This window comes from Sturnus vulgaris, chromosome 5 (assembly GCF_052056855.1).
Source record: "Sturnus vulgaris isolate bStuVul1 chromosome 5, bStuVul1.hap1, whole genome shotgun sequence".
Lineage (NCBI taxonomy): Eukaryota > Metazoa > Chordata > Aves > Passeriformes > Sturnidae > Sturnus > Sturnus vulgaris.
The window spans coordinates 14,091,839-14,104,417 of NC_142247.1; the positions used below are offsets into that span (position 1 = coordinate 14,091,839).

The window sequence follows — 12,579 nt, forward strand, 5'->3', positions numbered from 1 at the left end:
TGGTTTTTTTTGTTTGTTTCCACACACTATATACATTTCTATGGGAGGCTAAATATAGCCTGTTCCTTTCAGGCTCATTTGAAAAAGCAGACCCAGTTTAAAATTTAGATTTCTAAACACAGAAATAAGCTTTATACCTGGCACATTTTTCTCCTTTGGAGCTTACACCATAGTTTTGCTTAATCTATCTAGAGGTTTTATCATTGCATGCTTAGATAATCCTGTGTGGAACAGCCTCAACATATCAAGAGTTCAGAAAAGTGGGAACAGTGTTGTTGCCCTGTATATCCCATGCCAGAGTCAGAACAGCAGCTCTGTATCTGTAGCCTGGTATGATTAACACCAGCTCGCCATTTTACACAGAAAACATTAGCTCTTCCAGCTCCTTGGATGGACGAAATAACTCAGTAAGACTTAGCTTCCCAGAATTACAGGGCTCTATCTGCTATTGCAGGTGCATGGCACAAATGGAATTTAGTTGGATTTCTGTATATTCAGCATCTGAAGGCTCGGGAGCATAAATATTAACCTTTTCTCCACAACAATCCTATCCAAAGCACTGCACCGTAGGAGGTCAAAACACTGGAAACTCTGGGCATAAACCTGTAATATGAATACTGTTATTCCTTTTCTTTTCCTTCTCTATATTTTTTTAAGTTAACAGAACTGCTTTTGTAAATAAATGTGGTAAAGTTGGGCACTCAGTATATTTTCTTTTCTAGCATCTCGAGTGTCTGGCACAAGACTGTGTTATCCAGGATCTATCTGAGATCATCTACACCATTCCTCTGGAATAGCACCTGTGCCCTTGTGGCCTTGAATGGCTCTTACAATACAAATTTACAAATGGCTTTTCAAAATTACTCAAACATCCTTCGGTATGAACAAAATCTGGTGTGTGACACAACTGCCTTGCCTTTATTTTATGATGATTATTACCACTGCTGGGCTTTGGGGAGCTTTGTGTGTGTCAGCACATTTCTTTAGCATCTCTGATAGCCTTCAATCTTCCTGCCTTTTATACCTTTGAACCAGTTGCAAACAGCAAGAGAAACTATATAAACAATCACTTCACTCTGGATACAAGAAAATTCATGGATCTACCTAAGTTTAACGCTCTCCAACTCTATTTCTCCTTCTCCTGCCCCTGCCCCCCAGGGGAGGTGGGAGGAATGGTTTAAATCAATAACCAAAGGCTTCAGTTTTACAAACCCTTGAGCCATTAGAGCTCTGAGTGCACCAGCCCCAGCCTCCCCCACCCCTGCACACACACACACATGTAACACGTATAGAAAAGAAATGCTCGCAGCCTGGCATTAACCATGTTCTTTCAGTGCTCTTTACTTAAAGGAAAAACAATTAAGTGAAACCTTGAAGTAATCTCATTCTGCCTATTTAGCCTCTTCATCCCTCAATGTGTGGTTAGTAAGTGTTGCAATCAGGGGCTAAGGCCTGCTATCATTCGGCCTTAATTAAAAAAGACACAAGCAGTGGAGCTGTGAATTAGAAATGTAACAACGCACTACCCCTGATTAATTCGAGGCTCATGTTGGATTAATAACTCCAAACAAAGAACAAAAGGAAATTGTTATGCGAATTGCAGTCCTCCCAGGCCAGACAAAGGTCAAATCACAGGATTTCAATTTCATCCGGAGTCGCTTAATCAACTCCCTCGGAAGGAAGACCATATGCAGTCCTGAAAGCTACCCATTGTAGTCGTGTTGTCACTGGACCTGAGAGACAGCACAGAGATAATCCCAGCTATTCCCCGTCTTTTCTCCTTCTTGTCTGTTTCTTTTCTTTTTTCCTTTTCCATTTTTTTCCCCCATTACGACAAAAGCCCTTCATTAGGGCTAATGATTAAGGAATAATCTGAAGCCAGGACAGGATAGTATCTGTGGGAAAGTGGCTTTTGTGGCTGCTGTCCCATCCTGACTCTCACTCCCCTTGCAGCTGCAGAGGTAGCTCCTCATTTTGGGAGTTCTTCTGTGGCAGCAGCAGAAGCCACGAACCGCTGTGCTTCATTCCACACCACACAGTCACTTAGAACAAGCAGCACTTGAGGGTGGGGGTGTAAAACAGGATGTTTGGGACACATTCAGGGCGCTGCCTACATCTTAATGCAGAGGTCTTTTGGGGATGATAGCTGAGGAAGAAGGATATTACTAGTCTGAAACCCTATCTCTGACCAAAACTAAGCCACAAAGAATAAAATCCCATATTTTCTTGCTGTTGACACCCCCAATGAAATGATGATGGAGCAGAACTGCTTTTACTTTTCATGATCTTGGATATACTGTCCTTCCAGTGAGCAGGAACAGAGCATGTTCCCCTGCTCCCATGGAACATGACTTCTCAAGTAACTCACACGACATAGCATTTTATAGGGATTGCAAAGTTATTCTATATCAAACAAAAAGGAAAGTTCAGGTTTACTTAGGAATCTGGCACCTCATGCCGAGAGCAAGCCTATAGAAACGAAAAAAGAGCAAGAAAGAAGCTTCAGGGTGGGGACCTGCAACATGGGGTTCATTCCCACCCTCACTGCCTTCTGGAAGGGCTCTGCCCATCAGCTCAGTAGCATCAGTGTGCCACACAACTGCCAGAAGCTGGCCCAGCCTGGATGGGGCAGGTACCTTCTCTCAGCTGGACTCCTATTGTTTGTATACATTTCCAAAGGCAAGCTGGAACATCTCAGGGTTTGATTCATGGGGGGCTTTGTTCTATATCCTGTAACACAGCAACACAGTTTGGGACCAAATCTACTGTCCCCAGGAATTGGCTCTCCAGCAAGAGGCCAAGAGCCAAGAGCACTTCCCACCTTGATGTAGAACTCTTGCTTAACTCAAACAAATCTCTCCTGATTTACATGGAAATGAGATACAAAGACTCAAGCAACAGTTCTCTTTTAATCTTAAATTCTGGTTCAAATAATACTCTGTGTATGAATTCCTTGGTGTAGGATTGCTGACAAATGCACAAGGACTCTCTGACTTGACTATCTCTTAACTAAGAGATATCTTAAAGACCAATAAAACTACATGAAACCTGGTCCTAGAATCTGGCACTGCATCAGTAGTTTCCAAAGCTGCAGGCATTGAAGAACAGGAATTACGATTGGGAAATTAAAATACCTTGGGAAATGCGGATTCTGTAGAAATCTCTTACCTGTGTTAGGTGCTGGAATAAAATTGCAGGTCACTCGGTGAACTCAAAAGAAGATCCTGTTTTGACTTTCAGCTTGGGATCATCTCCATGCAATTCTGTCACAAACTACACTTGGTCCTCTTGCGAAGAGGCTGTTCACACAATTGCTGCCTCTGAATTAGCTGTTGGAGGGGAAGAAGTGGTTTGTGAATTGCCCAATTCTGAAGCCCTTTCCTACTCAGAAATATTCCAGTTTTAAATATTAACCCAATACATGACTATTCAACTTCTCTGATACTTTCCTTTTAAGTATCTGTACTCCCTTGCTTTACATATTGATTTCTTAGCATGCAACCAAAAAATTAAGATGAAATACCTACTGTGCCATGGAAAAGGAGAGTCATATACTCAGAAACCCTTTTGCCATGTCATTAAATCCAAATTATATGGAATGCAAATCCTGTTAGAAATTAATCTTTCAAGCATTCTACCAGCTCCAAAATGTATTCAAAAAATAATTTTTGAAATCTGTTACTATTAGAAGCTCAGCAACAAATTAACTTATATGCACTACCAGTTATTTTAGCTACTTCTACTCTTCAGCACAAAAGTAAAATGAAAGTTTTAAGTGTGCAGCTCCAGAAGTTTAGTCCATGTATTCATTTGTCAAAGAAGGAAACCTGTGCACGTATCCCAGTTAGAATAATAGGAGGACAAGATTTCCCTTCTCACTCATGTTGAAAGCCAGTAAGGCTTGGAGCAAGGCTTGTAGTAAGACTACAAGCCTTCAGTTTAACAGGATAAAGACTGGTCACACATTTCTCATGTATTCTAATTACTAAAGACCAAATAAGTTTTTTCTCCAAGAGTGAAAGAATCACAGAATCATTTAGGTTGGAAAAGACCTCTGAGATAGTGAAGTCCAACCTTTGATCACCACAGTCAATTCAACCATGGCATTAAGTACCACATGCAGTCATTTCTTGAATGCCTCCAGGGACAGTGACTCTACCACCTCCTTGAGCACTTGGACAGTCCATTCCAATGTCTAATAACCCCTTCTGTTAAGAAATTCCTCCTGATGTCCAACCTGGACCTCCCTTGGTGTAGCTTAAAGCCATGTTCTCTTGTCCTGTCACTGTTGCCTAGGAGAAGCGGCTGACCCACCAGGCTATACCTTCCTGTCAGGGAGTTTAAAGAGTGATAAAGTCTCCCTGAGCCTCCTTTTCTCCAGGATAAACAACCCCACTCCCCCAGCCATTCCTCACACTCTCTAGACAGCACACACTTAGGAATTTTTTAGGCTCTCACTTCACAGCACTAGTCCCCAGGTCCATGAGATGACATTAGTCCTCTCAACACAAGGCATGCATATCTTACTTATTGGTGAATTGTGTGCAAATAAACACAAGACAAAAGCTGATGTGTTAAAAAATAGCTCACCACAGTGATGAAATACATCCACTGATATTGTAATGCCACAAAAAAAAAAACCAAACCAAAACAAAACAAAAAAAACCAAAACAACAAAAACCAAACAAAACACGTAGGACAGCTCTCTTCTACTTTCAACAGAGGAGGACAGAGTCTGAGCCATCTGCTCTCTCCCAGGCCAAATGCCAGCACAGGCCAGGTATGCAACAGTTCCTACAGCCTACATCAGATGATAACCTACAAATTTGCCGAGAATAAGGAGGAAAAGAATTTATTTAAGTGGCTGCAGACCCAACATGCCCCCATTACTAAGTTTGGCATGAGTCTTGAAATCAAATATTGCCCATCTTTGTAGCTCCTGCAAACACTGCAGTGAAAAACAACTTCAAAGGAGTTACACCAGATGGGACAGGCATAACCTAAAATATTCCCCATTCCACTTTGAGCACAACTGCCTCCCTCTCTCACAACTACATGGAGTCAGGTGGGACAACAAGGCAAGCCCTGGGTAAGCTACACCTGGGGACCAGCAGACTGCCCTATATTCCCATGCAATTCCTCAAAACTGAAGGTGGTTTAGAGCCCATCCCACTCTCCTTGCTCCTCTCAGCTATCTCTAAAGCCTTATGAATTTTTATAAATCCCAAAGCATCAACAACAGGCAAGCATTGAAAGCTGCCCTCAGCTTGACTTGCTCTTTTCTTTGTGGAAATCATCTCAGAGCTGTGTACCTGTATCTTTTAGCAAGTAAACCAACAAATTTCCCTGATTTTACTTAACATTTTTTCTTATCCTTTCCCTTTACTTAGGAGTTGCCTTTTTCTCTTCCTTTCCATTCAAAGAAGCTGCCAGTGAGAAACATTCCTCCTCTGTAGTTCTTACCAAGTGTGAAAGAGCTTTCACGTATCTTTACCTCACTGACCCTTCATCTCTTTTCAAATCACAGATAAGAAACAACATTTTCTTATCTTGCTAAGAACTGGGAACACTTTCCACTTCTATTACAGTGTATGCCACCCCTATTAAACACTTTAAGAGTCTGCATGAAAAAAAATTATGCATAAATATGGTAGTTCTCTGATAGATTTCAAGCAACCCGTTTTTCAGTGGATAGTATTCCAAACTGTACTGCAAGCAAGCAGCTGTGTCAAAAGATTAAATATGATGGGATGTGCAGAGAAAACCAGTTATGTCAAGCCCATTTGTCTCTCCCAAAGAAAACCAAGCCAACCAACCAAAGATAATGTGGATTCTTCTATTCACCTTACCAAAATGCCATTTCCACTAGAAAGATAAAATCATGACACAACAAATTAGGTCTTACACCTGGATAACTCTTCCAAAGAAGTCCAGCACCTTTGTTTAACCTCAACTTAAAGGACTAGACACCATTTCTAGGAGTTCCTGGGCAGTTGCTGCTCTCCCTCTTCGAGGCGGCTGCTTCTCAGTACTGGTTGGCATTAAGCAGGGCAAGACATAATTTCCTTTAAAGATACAGCTTTCATTCCAAGACATAAAAATATTTCATTAAACAATTTTTTTTCTTTTCATTTTTGGCCAGCTTTAATAGTAATTATAGGGATTGCCAATTATTGTTATAAATCTAGAAACATCGCAGTAACTTCCTTGTGAAAGAATTTATAATATACTTTAACAAAATTATCAGGACTCTTATCTAATTCTTCATTACTATGATGAGATATTACATAAAGGAGTAAGACCAAGAGTCTATTCATGTTGTATAAATCTGGAAAGAGGTTCCAGAAGCTTGAGGGAACTGGATCCGATAAATAATTTCACCTTTGCCTTTTTTTTAATTTTATTTTCTTGTGGAATCTGTCTCCTTTGCTTTGATGCCTTTGATTGAAAGGCATTGTGTAAATGACTCACATTTGCGTTGCTCTGAAACATGGACACCAACAAAAGCCAAAACATACAATTTGGTGTATTTGCTTGCTGACTAAACACTTTTCCTTGTATCTCTCTTTGCTTGGAGGGTAAATTGTTAGTTTCAAAGCTGAATGACTGCTTCAGTGAGTTGGGTAGCAGACTATTGGTACAGTGCGATAATTAAGGGATCTTAGTTCTTAAACAATGCTGATAAAACATAAATCCCTCTCCCTTTTTTCTGGATTACCTTTAGAACTGAAATCAGAGCACGTAAAATGAATAATAATTTGCACCTTCTGTGAATGATAAAAGATTGAATCAAATTTTAACTAGAGTCTATTTGTAAATCCCTCAGGATGACATAATTACTATTCAACACATACCTTAATTAGCTGTACACATCTATTTCATAGTATTTAACAGGTTTAAACAGCTTCTATTGTCTGTTGAATGGATGTTCCATTCTTATCAAAATGGAAACAACTCTGAATTTCCTAAACTGGAGGAAATTTGCTCACAGAAGTTAAGAAATTATCTGGAAATTACTGTTCCTATAGTCAAATAGCTTTTAATTGGGTTTGTTTGGGTTTTTTTTCATTTTTAAAGTTGTTTCAAATTGACTAATGGTACAAAGAATTGACGGTGCATGATGTAAATTATTGCTGCCGCTGCTTTTTTCCTTTTGATGAGAAAAGGTCAGAGTTGCCTTGTCCAGCGTAAATAATTCTACTCAAACTTTTGCATAGAATTTGAAATTAATAGCAGGCTAGGCTAGGACACAATTTCTTTTCCTGGTTTGGATTACAGCACGACCTCACCTCTAGAAAGCACTGATGCTTTCATTGCTCCATCATGAATCAGAAATATGGCAAGCCATGCCTTCAGGTGAAACTGAAGAATTAGCATTTGAGACCTTGGTGCTCATGTTGTGTAACAGCAAGTACGTGCTCAGCTGCAGAGGCTGTTCTTAAAACCAGTGGGACCTCCAGAACAATGAGGCTTGGTCACGCATGCAGCTGCCATGAGCTGAGGCTTGTGCAAAAAAAAGCACAACTTGCCCTAAAATCAGAGAATCCCAGAATCCTATAGGTTGGAAAAGACCTCATAGGTCATTGAGTCTAACCATTATCCTAACATTGCCAGGTCTACCACTGAATCACATCCCAAAGTGCCACAGCCAACCTTCTTTTAAGTATCTCCAGGGATGCTCAAGCAAATGAGAATGATAGTGATGGTGTGCAGATGCATTTGCACGTGGTACGTTTTCATATTTTGTCAAACTGCCCCAAGTGAGATTAAAATGTTTGCTCAAATACTTATTTTACACTCTGTGCCATTTGCTTTCTGTTCACCTAAAAGTATAATGCTAAAGACAGCTGACTCTTCAGACAACTCACTGTTCCCAGAACCAAATCCAAGTGCAGATAATCGACACCTAGGAAACGATGCAGGCTGAGCTGGGGGAGTGGGAAAAGCAGGACTAGAAGTGCTTTGCCCTTCCAGCCACCTCTTTTTTACTGGTTTTACCAGGATCACAAAGAAGCCAAGACCTCCATAATCACAGAAATGGAGGAATGCCAGGTCCTAAGAGCCTAGGGAAAGGGAAAGACCAAGCACACTGCTCTGGTAGAGGAGAAACTAAACAACTTGAGGAGAAGATCTGAAAGATATTGTAGGTACTACTCCTCCCAAGTACCTAAAAGTCATCAGACCAGACTTAAAGTCCTAAGATTTACCATAAACAATAATGCTTAGAAACATACAAACAAAACCCCTAACCAATTCCTTCCAATGCATTTGGGATCCTTTTGTTTTATCTTTCTCTTACTTCTCTAGGCTATCCCATGTTGTATTTTCAAGTTTTCCACCTTAATTCCTTGTAGCAAAAATGTAAATTTTTTTGTAAGTGGAGGTAGAGACTCTTACACATTCACATTATCTCATAACAGGGCTTTGCAAGACTTGTTACATATTGTAAGCTTTACAGTAAAATTGCAGACATTGTGTTGGGAAGCTAATCTGTTTTGCCCCTGAAACAGAATGAAGTAACACAAGATAAAAATAAACTTATTCAGTTGGGTATGCTTTTTGTTTCGTAGTTACATTTCTTCTTCTGTGTATGATGAAAGTCTAAATGACCAATCATTAAAAATTAAAAAGATCACACAAATGTATAAATCTGATCCCTTATCTTTCTCAGCAGTTTTAGGGATGGAGGAGGAAAAAGTGGGGTGTGGTATATATGCCGAGGTGTTTTATACTTTCACAGCACCTCTCTTTGAACCTCAGTTTCCACCCTGCCTTGCTCTGGTCTCAGCTGAGACCCAACAAGAGAAGGTGATAGTGTCCCAAACCTTTCTGGAAACTTTCCACTGTAAGTACTTGCAACTTACTGGAATGCAGAGCAGGCTGGGAGCAACAGGCTCCTCTGCTTCCATCATGCAAACAAAGCAGGCTGCAGTCCTCTGTGCCAGTGCCTGTCCACAAGCAGCCTGCTGGTTCCCCTTCACCAGCATGCCATGGGAACCTCATTTGGAGGTGACAAAAAGATGGACCTCATGTTGCTGCACTGCATATCTATCTTCCAGTCATTACCTGGGAGAAGAGAAAAACTATTTGTACTCTCCCCAGTAAACTTGATTTTCCTACCATTACAATGGAAGTTCCCTGTCTGTTGTGTTGGTCACTTGCTTTGTACTGGAAAAGTGGCAAATCACAGGGAGAAAAAATGGTGCAATATGCAATCACTGTGTAGCATTAGCATAGTGCTGGATACTCTCTAATTAAAAGAGTACTATTGATGTGCTGATAAAAAGAATCATATTGATTGCTTATATATATCCTATTGGAAAGAGAAGTAGTTTGCGCTCAGCCAGCTATAGAGGAAAAAACTACAGGAGGCCAAAGAAGGATTCAGAATTCTTTTCCACTTAAATGATGTCATCTGTGAGGAAACATGCATTTTAATGGAGCACTGTATAGAAGAACTTTGTGAAAGTAAAAAAAGCCTGATAGTAAATCCAGGTGGCAAAACCGTGAGATTTCAAGTATCATAAAAAGGATGGTAGTACCAGCTCACACAGACCACCCAATATGTTCCATCCCTAGCTGAATCCTACTGTCTTACAATACTTATACTGTATTATTTATTATTTGCATTATATATTATTTGCATTGCCGTATCCCCAGCAAGGCCTCCAGGAAACCCCATAGGAGTATTTTCATGTTTGGTTGATTAGTTTTGCATCTGCATAAAAATATTTGCCTTGTTGCCTGAAACCTTGACTTCAGCATGGAAACGCACAAAAAGCAGGAGATAAATCTGATCTTTCTGCTTTCTAACTCCAAGTTGATAAATTTTTAAAACAATTAACTTAAAATAATTAAAGATGAAGTTAGTAATAAAAATAATGTCTTAAAATTACATTCAGTGCGTCAGATTTCTGCAAGCACTTCTGAGTTCTGCTGAAGCCCCAGGTAACTGCAAACCTGTTGAGTAGTGAGCACAGGCATCTGAGCCAACCATACCCCTTCCAAATCTTAATTACTACATCTGTGGAATAGGTGACTATGAAAATCACTTATGATGATACCTGTTATGCATGTCTGTGGTTTCACCATGAAGGCAGTAACATTTACACATGAAACTCATTCTGTGGGTAACACTTGAAAAAATAAATATATGTATACACATCTCCAGAAGAAAGAAAACTCGACAGAAACATCAAGTTTGCAGTGTTGCATTTTCTAAACACAAAATATTTTAAGCAGACACACTGTCCCTACATAATACACTTTGGCACAATCACAGTTCATTCTTGTGTAAATAATTCGGGGTAGCATTAGAAAAATTGCAAATATGGCACTGAATTTTATTAAGAAAAAAACTAATAGCAACTATGGCAAAATGGGATGGTAAATAGGCTGGGTTTTACCAAATTTCTCCTTGGGCCTTTCTGATAGTTAATTAAGACATTTTATTGAAGCCATACAGTCATGCTGAAGGAGACTGTACATCCTACAATAGGAAAGGTAGGTACAACTAAAGTCAGCTAAGCTATTTGGCTTTATTAATTCCTTTGAGGGAATCTAAAAGATGAATTTCTGAATGTTGATAATTGTGGACCTGGAATAACATCACTGGATGCAGAAATCTGTCAAACATGGAAGAAAGGATGGAATAGATCAACTTTTACCAAACATTTGTTTGATGAGCTTGAGCTGACAGGCACTACTTTATTCTCAACACATTTTTAAAAACCCACAAGCCATGCAGTGGGAAAGCATGAACAGCATATTTGGGATCTGCCAAGTAGAATATAGCTGGAAAAAAATTTGGTCCTAAGTCCCAAAGTATAGCAGATCTGTGCCCTGATTAGCTTACACTCATCCAAACCTCCTTCTGTGCCCTGTGCTTAGATTAGGTTGTGCACACAACCTATTTTCTATTTATGCAACATCTGCTCTGCTTTGAGATTGTGAGCAAGAACATTTCCAGGCTCCAAAGCAGGATGAGATTACAGACTGGCAAACTGAGCTGGATAAAACAAGGCCAGAGCCACAAAGATTTAGGTTCAACTCAGATTATTTAAGATTCCAAAAATGTCTCTATTTCCCATTAACATAAGTGATTTCCCATATTTATACCTCCTTCCAGTTTTGAGAAGGAAGAGAAACAGAGTGCTTAATTAGTAGAAGTTCATCTAGTGCTGTTCTTTCATATGACCAGAGTGACAAATCTTGTGGCTATCATGTGTAGTGCCATAATTAAACCTTCAGCCCTGATTATTCAGACCTTGGAGAGTCATCTAAGCCCTGTCATCCAGACACAGTGATGTTCTCCTACCACTGGAATGAAGAGGGGAGTACAGGAGGAAAGGAGACCTCCAAGCACAGACTACCCAGTATGAAAAATGTTCACTTTGCGGGAACATTGCAGGGACTTAGAGGGGAAAAAGGTGCAGTGCTGCTGAAACAGGGGGAGATGGCAGGGATAACACATGGTCCCCCTGCAGATGGCCAGTTCAAGATAAGAAGGAGGGTGCTTTTTTCCTAAGAAGCAGCCAGCAAAATTTCTGTTAACATCTGCAGTAAAATTAACTAGTGGTTCCTGTGAAAACCATCTCTGTGGGCAGCAAGGCCAGGATTTGGTCTGCAGCAGAAACAGCCACTATGCATGGAAGATCTGTTTAATTTGTTTTAATAGCAACAGGCAGAAGGTTAAACATCTGACCAAGATGACAACCTCAGGGTGACTAACAGGACCACAGAGCTGCTCTTACCTTCCTGCTGGACTTGGCTTTCCTGATTGCATCTCACACTCACTGGCAAAGTACATGTGAACAGAGATGCTGCTGCTGCTGAACTGTGAAGTTTAACAGCCCCACTGACACTCTGGGAGCCCATAAGCTCACAGAAATCCCCACCCCAGCTCAAATTCACAAGCTGGTCAGAAAGATAGTGCTTCACCAGTTTGGGTATGCAAATACTTCCAGCTGAATTCAGTGGAATAATAGTTCACTAACAGTCTTTAAATAAATAAATAAATGCATAAATCCCTCTTTACTTGGCCATGATTGAGAGCTTCTTCCTCCCTTGGAGAAGGCTGAAGCACAAGGAATGCCATTCAGCTAGTAGGAACTGGCTGAATCAAATAGCAGCCAGGATTTCTCCCTCTCCCCATTCTTCCCCTCCCCAACACAATAGACCTGAAAACAAAAGACAGATTATTAGGTTTAAGTATGTAGCCCATTCTCCACATACCCTTTCCTCCCTCCTCCCACCCCTTCTTCAGCACATCTGGTAACCATGTGTGGCAAGTGCTAATGAAGACTTTCCTGAGTGAGCTACAATTAGTTCCGACTGCTGTACGCCTCTCTCGGCTGTACGGAGGATAAATACCAAAACAAAACAAATATCTTCCCTTCACTGTTCCTGAAACCTCCTCTTGCCCCTGGGATTCCCCTTCCTCATTTGCTGCTGAAATGAGTACAAAAAAAAAATAGTGTAAGCAAATACTTTGAGGTGGTCTTCTGCCTGATTTCTTTTCTCTTTTTAAATCAGCATTTTATTCATTTTGATTGAACATGACAGGCAGGCAACAGTGTT

General features: G+C 40.3%; 1 protein-coding gene across 10 annotated transcripts in view; it reads right to left on the bottom strand.

Annotated features, from left to right (window-relative positions):
• Positions 1-12,579, bottom strand: part of SOX5 (SRY-box transcription factor 5) — a 614,147-nt gene that overhangs the window by 328,535 nt on the left and 273,033 nt on the right. For all 10 annotated transcript variants that reach the window (XM_088164910.1, XM_088164917.1, XM_088164914.1 and 7 more), the window contains one exon: positions 3,169-3,329. The gene's annotated coding sequence lies outside the window, so the exon portion shown is untranslated. The remainder of the gene's footprint in view (positions 1-3,168; positions 3,330-12,579) is intronic.